The sequence below is a fragment of the Anas platyrhynchos genome, chromosome 19 (assembly GCF_047663525.1).
Source record: "Anas platyrhynchos isolate ZD024472 breed Pekin duck chromosome 19, IASCAAS_PekinDuck_T2T, whole genome shotgun sequence".
In the NCBI taxonomy this organism is placed as follows: Eukaryota; Metazoa; Chordata; class Aves; order Anseriformes; family Anatidae; genus Anas; species Anas platyrhynchos.
Genome location: NC_092605.1, coordinates 6146804 through 6162279, shown reverse-complemented (window position 1 = coordinate 6162279; position 15476 = coordinate 6146804). Strand labels below are relative to the sequence as shown.

At 47.7% G+C, this 15476-nt stretch overlaps 1 protein-coding gene across 1 annotated transcript in view; it reads left to right on the top strand.

The window, feature by feature from the left end:
• Positions 1–15476, top strand: part of LOC101798301 (uncharacterized) — a 167820-nt gene that overhangs the window by 118631 nt on the left and 33713 nt on the right. The window lies entirely within an intron of this gene.

The following is a 15476-nucleotide window of genomic DNA, read 5'->3' as shown; positions in this document are numbered from 1 at the left end:
AATGTAACAGAAATGAGTCCTTGCTTGCATTACTTTGCTGTGAACATTATGAAGGCTGTAAAGTAATCGTAAGTAGACGGCCGCATCAGAATCTCCTTTAGACTACTCCAAGGCTTCCACAGATGTGACTAAACGAGGGTCTCCTCTCAGAGTGCCTTTTTTCCCCCTTTTTTTCCTTCTTCTTTTTTCTTTTTCTTTCTCTTTTTTTTTTTTTTTTTTTCCTTTTTCTTTTCTTTCTTTTTTGATGAAAGCTGGAAGCTGCATGGCCCAGCAATGTCCTCTGCTCTTCCCTCTCCCCATCCCACCCCAGACTTCCTAGGAGGACACATGGGAAGTGGCTGAGCACAGCTCAGTTTTCTGCAGAGCACTTTGCCTGTGTGATGTTTCCAAAGGAGGTTTGAGATTTTTTAGGGGCTGCAAATTGCACAAAAGCTGAACACCCACGGGGCTCAGTCCTTTGTTCCCTGCCATCTCTGATGGGAGTCACAGCAGTCAGCTTGACTGCCACAGGACCTGCTTTGTTGTATGGACTTGAGATCTAAAGCCCACCATAATCAGAAATGATCCTATTGACTCTGCAGGTGTTAAGCAAGCTCTGTGTTTTCTTCAAGGCCATCCGAGGCCTAGGCAGCAAGTACATTCAAATATAGGTGACTCTATGAAGAAATGTTGTAAATATCTTGTCTTCAGTATTTTCACATCAAATACAATTTTAGCACTGTAGTTGCAAAAAGATACAGGAGTCGGGAAAGTCACCAAGACCTAAGTCAGGACTAGGGAGAGATGGTGAGTAAGGAAATCCTTCAGTGTTCGCTTTTCTGTTTTCACATTCCTGTGACTTGAATTCAAATCTGCCCCGCACTGAAGAGCCTGGAAACAAGATCTTCAGGTCTTTCCTAGTTGTAATGAGAACACACCCATAGAGAGTACATGAGGAGAATTAAAGGAAGGAGATTTGCAAAACCTCTTAAACAGCAAGCTTCTTAATTTTCCTTTAGAATTCAAAGGAGCCGTCAGCCAAAAATATTTAAGGACTGGAGCAGCTAAGCCCCAGCAGAGTGCATGGCTGGCTTGGTTTGCTCAGGCTTATCTGAATTTTGTCCTGTAAAAGCGTGAATTATTGACTCTCTCCTCTTCTCTGCTTTACAGTCCTCAGGTACCTGGAGGGCATCCCAGAAAAACAGGAGGTTGAGCCAGCCTTCTCAAATGCTCGTGTTTTCTAAGTGCTTTCTGAATCTGACTGGCTAAGCCCAAGTTTGAATATTTAAAGGTTTTCAAAAATCTCGTTTCACACCCCGCACCCCAAAAACCAAAGGCAGCAAAGCAGCAGAGTTCCCCGTAAACCTAGACCTTGGCAGGGGAGCGGCAGCCATCGCCTCCATGGTGCTGGGAGCCGGGAGGTGCCGCAAAGACGTGCTCTTATTCCTGCCTAGTGGTTTCCAGAAGCTGGGCTTTTATTGCTCTGGGTGAAATTTGCTCTGTGTGCGGAGAGAACCAACAAGGCTGACAGTGTAGCGGGACTGAATAATGCAGACGCCTTTGCTCGCCCTGTTGCATAGGAATGATTCCCACATCCTTGGGGCACAGCAGCGCGAATCGGCTTTGAAGCGCCTGTGCAGCCGTATTGCAGCGAATTAGAAAAAATATCGCCAAGTATAAAAGACGTTTGGTGAGATGCTTTTCTCCCCCTATTGTTTATCTGGCTGCTCCATGCCTGAAATGGTGCGTTTGTCTTGCAGCCGCTGGAGTTAGCATGCAGTGCCTTGGGGGGGATATCCTGCCCTCTCACCCGCTTGGAGCTGCTGCCCCAACAGCAGCCTCCCTTCCACAGCATCTCCGCTCAATCCAGCACGATCCAGCCGGGCTGTGTTGTGCCCTCCAGTCCTCACCACTGCCCACGAAAGCCACAAAGCTGTCCCCAAAGCATTTTGCCCCATGCTCAGTTTGCTGTGCTTTTCACAGGGTCCTTTGCCCTCCAGCCTGCCCCATTTTCTTCTTTGTGTAGGACAGGGTTTAACACCCCACCTTGTAAAACCTTGAATTAAAAAACACAGTGTCTTAAAAGGCTTAGGTGGGATTAAGAAGCACAAACCTCTTACACACAGAGCTAATACTAAGTAAGCTTTTCTAAATTACCAGTACGTGATGTATTAACAGGAGAGAGCTCCCCTATCACTCTCATCTCAGCTGGCTTGTTTGAAGGGATAGAATGGAAGTTGGGTTTACTGACTTCCACTGGGACTTGGGTGTTCAATGCCTTTCTGGTCTTCTGATGTTCCAGCCACAATTTCTGAAAACATTTACCACCCTTCCAGGCCAAAACCAGAACTGGTGCAGACAGGTGTAGTTTCAGTTGCTTCAGCAGATCTATGCCAAGCTACAGCGACCACAAAACTGGAGGCGGCGTTTGTCAGCAGGGAAGAGCAGAAGACCTTGACTAATTCAAGCCCTGTTGCCGACCTTCTGTGGAACTTTATCAGCAGCTCTGCTATCCCCCCAAGCCTGACTTTGGATAAGGATTATTTTATTACTCTTTTATGCAGAAGTTAGGCTAAGGGGTTACAGTCATGTGCCACTGAAATGTCAGATAACTGGCCCATAATATCACTTGCATTGCACAATTCAATGTGCAAAAAGCTTTCTTACCCCATGCAGAGGAAACTCGGAGAAGAGGGGAAAGCACCTTTGTCTTTGTGCTCCTTCACTCCTTGCCCTCCCCCACATAGCCCCATTTAGAAGATATTTATTAGCGGGGGAAGTACAGTGAAATGTAGATCTTGGGAGCTGCATTGCTCTGTGAAGGAGCACCTTTCCCTGCATATGCAGGATTCCCATTGCACCTTTAAAGAATCACAACAAAGAAAAGGAGCTGACACGCTGATTTTTGATCTGGAAAATGAAATCTGACATAACCAGTAGTTACATTTTTCTTATTCCCTGGTAGTTTGCCTAAAGGCGGCTTTTAAATAATTCCTGTTTTTCTCCTCCTGAGAAATAATCTATTTGCTTCTGAATTAATTAGGCAGCATCATGAAAAAGCTCCAGAGACTTTGAAAACTGCTGAACTAACTTTTTAAAATATATAGTGGGCCTGATTCATAGGCCAACCAGCGGGAATTCTGCTCCTAACTTTGATGGAAACAGGAACAGGCCTTTTATGTGAGATGCTACTGAAAAAATAGCATTCCCTGTAAGTAGTAAGAGATGCTACTCTTTCTGTCTGCTTTTCTGGCAGCTATGGCTGTAATATCTTGAGTCTTGTGGGACTGAGAGAGAATGTCCTTTCTTATTTCATCTTCCTTTGTACAAGTCAGTGTTAGTGTTTCTGTTGTTTGATGAGCAGATGTGTGCAGGAGTTGGGTGCTCTCTCTCCACCTCTGATGTCCAGTGGGTGACTGGTACGCAGGGCCTGGGCTGTAGTGCAAGGCCAGGGACATCAGAGGAGCTCTTGTGGGTGTAATAGATCATTTCAAGCCGGGCAGTGAGATGTCAGCTACTTTGGCACTTGATAACTTAAATCAGTATCAACCTAGTAATATCAGTTTTAACAATATCTCCTTTTCTGTTGATCTAGAAGATGAAAATAAATTCATTTTGGACTTGTGAAAATAAGTGACTTTTTATGACCTGAAAAACAAAAAGACACTCATCCACTGAACTGAAAGTGTTTGTCCAAGTCTTTACAGGGTGATGTAAAAACTTTTATTTGATGGGGCAGAAGGAATGGATAGACGAACTCATCTAGATGAGTTTCCAGGCTCATGAGTTCTTCATGAAGCTGGGCTTTATGGCCTTGATGGCCTCTCTCTCTCCTGTGTTTCTTTGTTCTTACATTCCTGACTCTACCTGTTGCCAGTGGCAATATCACCAACACAAGTCGGGACAAGGATTAGATCAAAAGGTACGTGAGGAACCAAAGATGGCTCTAAGTGAGATTTGGAGCTCAGATTAGGGGATCCAAACACCTGTATGTCTTTCAGGGTAGGTCTCTGTACAGCCAGCATTGTACTGGGGGGTTCACTCGAATAGCTCTAGGAGTATTCGTGGTCAGTGTGACATCTGGTGAAGTTGTCTCATGAAACCATACTGTGCTTCTGAGTGACACAGGCCAGAAATGCCTGAATTTGCAGTATGGACCAGAGAAGAAAGACTCATTGCAGGTATCACCATGTCAAACCTCATTATTTAGCAGGGCTTTCTGCTAGCTTTTAGAGTATCAAAATGTGCTTACTGACACTTGTGTTGTTTAAAACTTGAAACAAAACTTCTTTTCTGCACTCTCTCTTCTCCCTTTGTGTTCCCTGACTTCTGAACGTAGCCGTGCCTTCCAGCAGCTCGCGTGGCTCAGCCCAGGCGTGGGTTCACCCAGCTGCTGGGCTGCTCTGGCAATGCTGCTTCGGGGAGTAAAAGGAGAGAGGAGTTTGTCATGAGAAAGCCCAGACTGCAAGCAGGAGCAAGGAATGTAGACCCAGTTTTATAATTAACAGTCTGATGAGCTCCAGCTCTCCCTTGCAAAATAAGAGATTTGTTGCCTTCTCTGTGAAGCCGTTGGGAGTTTGGAAGGTTCCTGGGAAGCCCGGCAATTTGGGAGGTGGGCTCAGGAGCTAACTCTAAAACCACGCCAGCTCATCTCCAGCAAATATCCTTTTGGAAAGGAATGAAAAGCTGAAGGCCCAGAGAGCTGTTATCTGGTATGTCCTTTTGTCAGCTGGTGTCAGAAATTGTACTTGTATAATTTGCTATATACATTTTATATGCTGTAGTTTTGTGAGCACAAATGACTTTTTCTAAGATGGAGAGGTCAGTTACTTGTATTCCAGGCATCAGCTTGGCCTTCCATGTCAGTCTGCCCTGGAAAGCTTTAAAAGTCACCGTGTTCTCCCTGCTCTCTATCAAGCCTGAATTTCCAGTCAGGAAAAAAGTGTTCTTGTGGGCAAAGTCCAAAGAGTTACAGCTTTATTTACAGTTTAGTGACCACCTACATGAGTGTAGCTCGTCACTAGCAGCGCCTTGGGCATGTTTCCACTTTATAGCTTCGTGAGGCTGTTTACAGAGTTGTCAACAGAAGAAATAAAGGACCAGGCTGGAACTATGGTCCCATTAAAATCAATGGCAAAACTCCCACAGACTTCAGTGGAGCAGCATTTCACTCAGTACTTCACGTGAGGAGCATGTGTTTTCTTGTCACCTTGATCTCTGCTTGTTCAGCTTCTTTTTTTCAAAGCATACTTGGTCCGTGGGCAGCTTCACGGGCTCTGACAGTACCTGAGGTACCTTTTCTGTACTGACAAATCGCAGGTCAGTCTGTCACATCTGTCACTCTCTTTTCTGTCTTCAGGTCACTGCTTTCCATATGCCTCTTGGAACTTATTTTGCTTCCTTCTCTGTACTAGCTATAGATCTGCAGTCATCCATGTGACCTGGAGACAAGGAAGCAGAAAGGATGTCTATGGACTCTTCCATGGCCACAAAAGTTGACCAGGATTTGAATTATGGATTGGGTCAGGTGCTGAAAGCAGTTGGCCTGCACTCATTCTGAACCAGCAGGTCTGTGAGAATTCCCTAAGTTAACAAATCGTCTAGTTCATTGAATAAATGGATGCATCCTTCTGTTCCCTCCACACAGCAGCTTTCTTTGCCCTCCACCCAGCTAAGTTGTGAAATTCTGGGCAGATTGTATGTACATACACCCACCATGCCTCCTATATAAAGATACATATGCATACAGAAACCCCCCGCACAAGCATGTACCTCACATGGTACACGGGTTTGGTAATATTTCCAGCGATTAATCTCCCTGTTTCTGAGTTCGTACAGATTCCTGTCTAATCTCCAGAAAGATTATTTCTTTCTATATCCTGAGTGCCAGTGATATGCAAAGGCCAAATTGCATTGCATGCTGCCCTTTGGGAAAGAGGCTCCTGCTTAAAAGCCTTCCAGGTCTTGGCTATCACAGGAGACTATATTTGGAAGGATGGGAAAGCAACACGAGAGGCACATGGAGCAAAAGCTGTGAGCATCAGCAGTTTACTACAAGTAAACAGTTTCACTTCTCTAGGTGTTGTGTTCACCAGTCCTGTAAACAGGATCCGAGTACAATAAGATCACAAAGCAGTAGCCCTAACCTATCCTGTTCCTTTACAGCTGGGGTTATAAACTACCAACAGGCTCATGCCAGCCGTTCTGTTTCACCCCTCTGTGAGCCACCATTGCAATATTGGATTTGTCCCTGCAGAACCTTTTTCTTTGCTGGAAACAAAAAAATCAACCTCACTTCCTGCTCTTGCAGGGATTTACAAAAGAAGGACTTAGTTGTCTGGATATTACAAATCACTCCAACACTGTCCTACAACATTTTGGAGAAGAAGATGTTTCTGTCCATTTCTTTTTATCCCGGTCATTGAGAGGCAGACGGTGCTGGCTGCTGTTTCTGCTGTCCTGTTTAGAAGATTGCTGTGTGATCTGGAAACCGATGGTGCAGTCTTGTCTGATAGCATCGGCTTTCCCTGAATAATTGTGGACATTCCCACCTCTCCACTCATCCCTCCAAGCACCTTGGAGTCATAAATCGCAATGCTAGAGCAAATGGAGTCATGCTTGGGGAATGATCTCCCCGCTCAAGGTGAATCCTGATACCTGATGTGTGAGAAGACCAGGCACATGCTAAGAATTCCTTGCTAATTTAGGTTGCTAGTTCATCAAAAACATCCTCCCAAACACGCACAGGATGTATTAAGTTATGGTGTAGTAAGCGATCAGCTTGTCATACTGACATTTCTGCTCCTTGCCAGAAAGTCCTGGACTTCATTATCTTTCTCGAGAAATGAGATCTGTTAGTGTCACCCTGCAATAAATTTGTGTAACTGGAAACCTCTCCCCAGGCATACAAACATAGGAGGCCAACTGAGCATTGCTGTTCTCTGAAGACTGATATATAAATACATCCTGGACTGACTAACATCATCTCTTCCCCGTTTCTGGTCAAGTGAAGTCTTAGCTTCCTGATCTTCTTGTTTCTTTCTCAAGCCTTGGTCCAGTAACATTTTGGCATAGGCACCCAGCGAGTTACGAATTGGGGCTTAGCTTTTCAGGGCTATCACATGAGGAGATTTAATTGCGTGTAAGTTACTTTATGGTGTCACCTTGCCAAGTATGGTTCTACTTCGAAAGGCTCAGAAATGCCACCCAGCATGCTGTGGCAGGGGAGGCTGGCAGGGGTGGCCCCGGCGCGGTGTCAGGACACTGTCCCTGCACATGCTGTTGCCTTGGTGACTTACAGGCCCGAAATAAGAAGTACTTATAAATGAAACTTCCTGTGTGTGGTGATCCTGTCAGTAACACAGTAGATTAGTAGATGGCCAGAAAATCTGGAATCTCTGAGCCCTGTCATTGTCCCTGCACATGATCTCCAACCTCTCCTGTTATGGCTTTTTTGCTCCTCAAAAAAAAAAGAAAAAGTCATAAGTCATTAGCATGTCTAAGAAGACAACTCAAGAGAAATCCTGTTTTCTTTTAGACAGTCCTGAAATGACACATTTTAACTTTTTTTTTCTAGTTTTCAAAAACACTGCCCTTTTAACCAGCTATTATTAAGGTGGTGACTGAATTATGAAAATCTAGCTTTGAATAAACAAAAGATTTTCATTGCATATTAAATAAAATTTGCCCTTTTGTCATGAGGAAATGCAACGACAGCTGTTATAAGAAGTCATGGCAGAAGCACGGAGGACTCCCGTTAGCCATCAGTGCTGTATTTGAGCCAAACAAGGAAACCGAACGTAGGCTGGAAGATGCACAGCAGCTCCCAAAGCACCGGTTTCCCACCAGATACAAATGTTGGCAGGAACCCCCAGAGCAGGTGGATGCCAGTGATGGTAAAACTCTTCCTATTCCTTACATTGTCCCCTCGAGTTCCCAGCAGCAGCACAGAGCAGCGCAATAGCTCCGGGTGCACAACGCGCTGATCAGTGCGGTGTCAGGAGAAATGAGGAGCAAAGTTACGCCACGCAGCCTACGGCTAGGAGTCATTTTGGTAGGACCGGGGAGGAGCATCCAGGCTGATCTCCTGCTGTTATTATTATGGGCCAATAATTTCTTGCAGTTGCTGAAACTAGTAGCAAGGACTCTCACGGTGCAATCATTTTCCATAGTCACTAACGCTAGCTTTAAAAGGCAGTGCAATAGGTGATCGTTTACCGGGAACCAGATGCTCTTGGACTTTCTTAGGAGGCTAAGTTTGGGGGGTGATTTCAAAATGTTTTGGGTAAATTTCAATGTTTGTTATGTTATAAGTATTCTTAAGGAAAATCAGGATAAATAGCCTACGGTGTTTGGCAGAGGTCATGCCGGTCCGTATTCTGTTTTATCTGGTTTCATACCAAGGCACTGGCCCACACAATTGTCTCTTGTTTGCAGTCTTGGCTCATTCAGGTGATAATTTGATAAAGCAGGTTATTGTCTTTACCTTGGGGGATCTCTTCCAGGCTGATATATTGATGTTGTGGACAGACTTGTCAATATGCTGCTGTGTTCTCAGCAAGTGCTGCGGCACGTCCCTGCCATGATTTATGGGCCCCACCTTGCGCACAGCCTGCCAGCCCCGGGCACCACCTCTGCACATGGCAGAGGTGCTCAGGGTGTGTCCTGGGGAGAAAATGGGGATGGGGCACGCTGAAAGGATTGGGGAAGGTTTCTGAGAAGACCCTTGATGGCAGTGTATCCCTGACTCCTCTTGTGAGCTGCTGGGAGCTTAGGGAGGAGCTCCTCAGAGGAAAAGCAACTGGTGAAGGAGGTCACAGAGGTCCGTGAGGACATCCTGGATAAGTTTCCCTCAGCAAGAAGTCAAGACAATGCACAGAGAGTAGAGAGGAGTTATTCCACCCTGGCAGCAGGACAGGGGCTTGGCTGGCACCAGACAGCTGCTTCGAGGCCCAGTTTGTTCCTCAAGTGCCTTGAAGGGACCCAAGGGGTGGCAACGGCTTCATCTGAGCCTACACAGGGTGTGCGTCCCCCTGCAGGGGCACGGCAGGAGTCAGAGCCACCCCCAAAGGAGGTGATGGCAAAGGTGGGAGCTGTGCAAGCGGTGGGGACTCTAAGTAGGGCTCTTCTGGGAGCACCTGCAGGGCAGGTATCTGCACGGAAGCTCTTGTCCCATCATGTTCTCTTGCCTGTTTGAGAAACCTGCGTGTAAGCCTGCCCAGCGCTTAGAACAGGAGTTTTCACACAAGTCTGACTTGGAGATTAATTAGTAGCACACAACATATGTTGTATAGTACTGGCAAAAGTATTTTTGGAGACAGAATGCTGATAAACATCTATTTCTGGGGAGAGGAGCAGAAACAGTTGCTGTGAGCTCGGGCCATATTGCAGTGTACCAGAGCAGGTACATTGGGAAAGGCAGAACTACACCAACGCAGCCTCGTGCCCAGAGCTCTCGCACTGAAACTTGATGGCGAAACATCACCTGTTCCTCCCTGATGATAAAGAGGCAAGATAAATAATTAATAAGTATCTGAGTCTCCATGTGACTGCTAAATACATTTCAGTTAGGCATTATGTAAATTTGAAGTGATTTTTTACTGGTCGTGCATAATAACTATGGTGATTAATTTTTCATCCTCAAAGTTTAGTTAAGATCATTCAGGGAGTTTGGGCAGTTACACCATCCTCTAATCACAGTCCAAGCCACTGAAAACTAACCGCCTGGCTTTCAGGTAGATGATGATATGCTGGGGGAGGAGATCTTACTCACAAATACTCACCCAAGTTGTCAAAATTGGAAGGGCCATTTGGTCTTCTGGACACTGAGATGATATGCACTGGTTATTAATACATGCAACTAAATGTGTGCTTTGCGGGATTTAATTTCAGGGGTGGTCTCATTCTGTCCTCCATGCTTCTGTATAGCTCGTTGTAGAATAACTGGAGCGCCGTTCTGGGTTAGCCTAACCCACCCCTAAAGCCAAAGAAACTGAACTGTCCAAAGGGATAAAATAAATAGTGTCAGGTCACGTTTGGTTCCAGAATGAATGTGTCCAGGTGTGGCGTTTTACAGGAATAGCCGTGCTGAGTGCACATCCTCTTAGTCTGAATCACTTCTCAGGCTTAGACAAGCCTGTGTTTCCCAGTCCCAGCCCTGCAAGATGCACAGGGCAGCGCTGAGTGCGGTTGCTGTAATTGCACCTTCTGCAGAGGTGTTAGAGCTCCTCCAAACTCTGGTGGGTCCAACACCAGGGAGCTGCCTTCTTGTTCATGTGAAGTTTTCAAAGTGTTGAGCAAAAGTAGCAGCACACGGATGTCCTGGGGGAAAAAATGCTGGGAAATTGTGTCCTGCATGGTTTTTCCTGGGATGCCTGCTGTTCCCCTTGGTTTCTCTCGGTGCTTTTCATGTGACTGGGCTGTGCTCACTGACGGCTTTGCCCCACAAGTTGGTGCAAGCCTGCAGGATGTGTCGGTGCACGGGATGGACCCTGACTCATGGGGAAAGCATGTATGGAAAACGTTGCCATACTCCCGCAAATGCTTGTTTTTCTTTTCTGTGAGATTTTTTTTTTTTTTCCATTTTAAATAAATCAAGAGTTTAGCAATAAAAGCTAATGCTGAAAGGAAATGGTGCAGGTGAGCTCTGTAGAATTTCATGCTGTATTTATGAACGGAAACCCTTTTCAGGAGAGTCAACTGGGTTTGAAAAAAACAAAGTGGCAGGTAGCTCCTCTGCTGCCCAGAAGGTGAGAGTAGTGCGGCTATCTTGCTAAACCTCCTTTGTTACTCTTGCTGTTCTGGAGGTACAGAATGCCAGGAAGATGCAACTCTGGAGTACCTATTTCTAAATCCTGCCATTTTATTCCGAAATGAAGAGTGTCTCTGTTCTAATTCTGTTGTAACCTGAGGAGGAATTCGGTGGTAACTGTTGTGCTTTAAATTCGCACCTTGTGATACTCCCAGTTGCCAATGACAGGCAAATTCTATTTTTTCTTCTAGTTTCATTGCTGTAAATCCAGAATAACCCTGTTGAGATGAGCCAGTAGTTTTCAGTAACATCTACAAAATGTGTCATTTCAAAGGAATGACTCTGGATTTTACCACGCAAATCTGGCCCACAGTGTGTGAAAAGAGAAAGTCTGAGTTAAGCAGACCAAACCACTCCCTTGACTGAAACATCTTCAGAAGCTCTGTAGTAATGCGATAGGCAGCAGTTCTCACTCAGTGTCAGGAAGAACTGAACATCAAAGGAATAATTAACATCTCATTTAGCTGTGAGACCTGGATCTAGGTGGGTTCCTGCATTAAAAAATTTCTTCCAGAGCCTGGGAAGGTTGGGGCTGCTCACTCTGCTCCGTGAGGCTGCTGCCCATCTCCCCGAGCTCTTTTACAGTAGGGAGTGCAGGCTCCATCCCTTGGTGCTTTTGAGGACTGGGTGCTGTGAATGTCCTAAAGAGCCCCAGTCTTCTGGCGTTAAAGGAAATGCAGGGATATAAGCACACTTCAGTACCCAGGCATCTTGCTTAAACATTGGTACAAAATCACTTTAGGCATGTCATATTTTTTCTCAAAGCTGAGAATCTCAGCGTAATCCTCCTCAGAAATCCATCAGAGGCATGTTGGAGAAAATGTCCAACTCCTACACAGGTCTCTTCTGTAAAAACGGGATTTGCTCTGCCATGTTCTTGGTGACTAATTGCTGCATTACGCAAGTCAGGGTATTAATGTACAATGGGGCACTGGGGCCTTCCGTGCCGAGTGCCTGTTCTCAGCGCTCCCATCACCAGCTATCACCTCGCAGCCACACCACAAAATCGGGGGGTCAAGATTTTACATCCCCACCCTGGAGCTCTGCAGAACTGTGGGAAGAGTGAGGTGTGCGTTCTTCTGGTTGGAAGAGGTCCTTGTTGTAGCTCCCTGGGGCAAGGACAGGTGGGGACTTGAGCTCCTGCCGTGCTCACTGCTGCCTTCGTGGCCCCCTCCTGTCCCAGGCCCCTTCTGCTTCCCCGCACAGCTCAGCCCCAGCAGCTTTGGCTTTCCCAGGTGCTTGGTTCCTCCTGGAGGAGAGGTCTCAGTTTCAACACTTCGGGTTTTTATGGTCATTTATTGCTACCTGAAACACCATTTTGATTTCCACAGCCTCTTGCTGAGCCTCGTCGCTCCCTGCCATGGCAGGTAAAGCCTGCTGGCTCCGAGGAGGGATGGAGGCAGCAAGTTCTTGCCGGCTGCGCGGCCTCCGCAGCCTGTTTGCAGGCAACTGCTCCTTAACTTCTCTTGTTGACTTCCCGGTCCCTTTGTTCAGCCTTTTAAATTTCCCTTTATTGTTTTAGGCTGTCTGCAAATATATTTGTTTTTCTTCCAAAAAGCCTTCGCTTGCTCAATTAGCAAGAGAGCTCTTTGCAGAGAGTGGCTGTGGTGCTGCCATCGCTAAGTGCTTCTGGAGCGCTGGCTCCTCCCCAGAGGGGTTTACCCTTGCAGTCCTTGTGCTGCCCGGTGCTGTACATCTCACTGCAATATCACCGCCTGGTGCCTTGCAGAAAAGGAGCTTGTGTGGCACAGGGGTTTGGATGTGTTGCCACAAATGAGGCCAATCCAGATGGGCTCCGGCCAAGATCTTAACCGCAACTTTTGCTCCCTGCCCTATTGGGTCAATAGTGTGTCCTCCCCGCACATGGGCTCTTTCACCATCCAGAGTTTTATTTGCTTTTGTCTTACTTAATGGTTCTGCCACTTTGTTTGGAGCAGAGGTTATGAGGATACAAGTCAAGCCTCTCACATGCTGGGAGAGAAGGGTGGGTGCTGCCTGCTGCAGTGCTGCACATACCTCCTGTGTCTCCGTGCCAGCCACCCCAGCGGGCTGAGCCCTGGGAGACCAGCACTCAGCCGGGACCCGCACACAGCCTGCACTGTGCAGGAACATCTGGAAACGGCCTGGGTCTGGAAGGCACCTCCCTGCCTGTCCTGGGGCAGTCCCCGTGCTGTCCCCAGCGAGCCCGTGCCCTTCTCCAGCCCCAAGCAGCGGAGGACGGGCTCCCTTCAGCTGGAGGCAGCTCCGTGGAGCGCTGCCCTCCTTCCTCCTGAGCACCCCGGTAGGAAACCTCACCAAAGAGGCTGCAGAAGCCTCTGCCACTCCATCTGCATTCAGTCTTTGTCTGAACACAGGATAAAGAATTTCTCCTCTCGGGGGGATTGTGGCACTTTGTGTTGCTATTTTCCCTGTTTTTGCAGTCTGTTTAAATTGTGGGTTTGCCCTTAGAAGCCGGGGGCTAAAGCCTAGTAGAAAACTGTTTACAATGCTGCTTACAAAATCTTTGTAGAGTTCAGAGGCTGTTTCAGCAAGACATTCCTGAACAGTTCTTTGCTTTATGTTGGCCCCAAACAATTCCCTTACCCACTGTGGGTGCTACTGCATGAGAGCTCAGGCTGGGCCAGCAGACCTGCAGCATCTCAGGCTCTTCATCCACCACATGCAAGTGAATGCCATGAGTGTGAGTGCAGGTAAATATTGGGACACCTTCTGGAGCCTTGCGGCCTGGCTGACCTGCTTTGGCTAAAGCTTGGGCAGGAACTTGCTTTGCTCTTGCATAGAAGCTGGCGTTACGATCTCATTCCCGAGGCCCACAGCTCACAAGATCCTCTCAGCTCCCTTGAAGACCCTGCCCTATGTGGGTGGGAGGGCTCGTGGGCTCGCTCCCAGCACAGGGCTGACTTTTGCCCTTGCTGGAGCCAGGGAGTTGTAGGAGCTGGAAATTTGCTTTGTGTGATTGATCGCATCTGTATGGCACATAGCGCTGCGTTGCGAAACGGCCCTTTCATGTGTCAGACTGACTCGCAGTGTGACCTGATGTAAATGTAAGGGTATATTTAAGGAACAACTGAAATTTACAAAAAACAGTTCTACGTTTTTTTTTTTTTTTTTTTTTTCCTTCTTAGAGCAAAAGGCCCTTGTCAGCTGATGAATGGGGCACAGCATCCCTCAAGGGAAATGGGGACCCTTGTGGTGGCTGTAGGCATGGGGGCTGTGCCCTTAGCTGCCAAAACGCTCCACCCCACTGCCCCATCTGGCCACGGCGAAGCTGTCCAGCTCACGTCTGGGTGATTTGATGAAGAGGCTGAGGACCCAGCCCTGCCTTTCCCTGCTTTGCAGCACCCCACTGTGTGATCTCAGGCCAGTCTGCGTGAGACCCACCACAAAGGCACTCAGGCCCTGAGCTCCCGGATAGATGCATGTCCTTCAAACTCGGGGTGACCTGGCAGTAGGAACTGGGCATTTAAACCAGATCTGCCCCTGCTGCTCCCTTTCCCCCTCTGCCTTTTGGTGTTTAGCTCACACATACGGTTTGCCTTTGACTTTATTTACAGCACAAAGTGAGGTCTTTGCAATCCCAGTAGAGCCATTAGGTGCTTGCTAAGTATTAGCGCTGGGACCGTGGAACAGAGAGAGCCGACCGCTGGCTGGCTCGGGGCCTGCTGTGATTGCAGAAAGGGAGTTACTGGGAGGGGGGGCTTTATCCCATCAACACCTCCCTATCACTGCTGAAGCGATGCTACCCGTACATGTCAACACCAAAACATATCTCTGCTGCACACAGCCCATCTACTGGCGGCAAATGCCACCGGGAAAGATGCCCTTTAATTAATGCACTTCATAACAAATCATGGATCCGTCCACGGAGGCAGGCACCTGTGTAGGTGCTGTGGGGCTGCCTGTGTACGGCTCCTCCTGAGCACTGTGTGCAGGGCTGGGTCCTGAGCATTTCACTTGGGGTGGGAAGTGAGTTTCTGGATGCCAGGTCTCAGACTGCGTATTGTATGTTTTTGTGAAGAAGAAAAGAGTGACTCTGGGCGTGATCTGGCGCTTCCTTGCGTGAGGCCTGGGACCGGGGACATCTGAGAGGCCCGTGCCATTGCGGTGGGACCACGATGGAGGTGCCAGGCCACGTGCAGGGTGCGCCCCTGGCTGCACCCCATGCACAGACTGAAAGCCAGCAACAGCAGCAAACCTAAATGGAAGGGATAGAGAGGCCCGAAATGAGGTCAGAGTGGCCCTTACGTGCGAATTAGAGTGAGTTTCCAGCCCTGCCTTCCCGTCACTCTCCAAGAAGCCTCCCAGCATGGAGGGGTGCGGGGGCTGCAGGCTGACAGTGATGAGAGGGTGAGGAGCGCCAGAGAGCATTTCCCATCCGTGGTAAATCATGAAAAAGGGACGGGAAAAGGATCTTGTGCTCAACTCGCGGTGTTAAAATGAATTCACAAGTGTCTCAGAAAGCTGAAAACAGCCATTCCTGGAGTGGTGAGCAGCGTGCCCTGCTCTGCACAGGATTTAGTGCTTCTCTTAGCACAGTGAAAACTGGCTCCATGCACCTCAGGCAGAGCCAAGGCAAAGTACTTGGCACCCGCATTTGTTAGTGCGTTACCTTTGAGTTCTGCCTCGGGTTGGGCTGAAGAAGACAGATGATCCATCATCTACTGCTTGTTTGTCTGGCCCTGCTGAC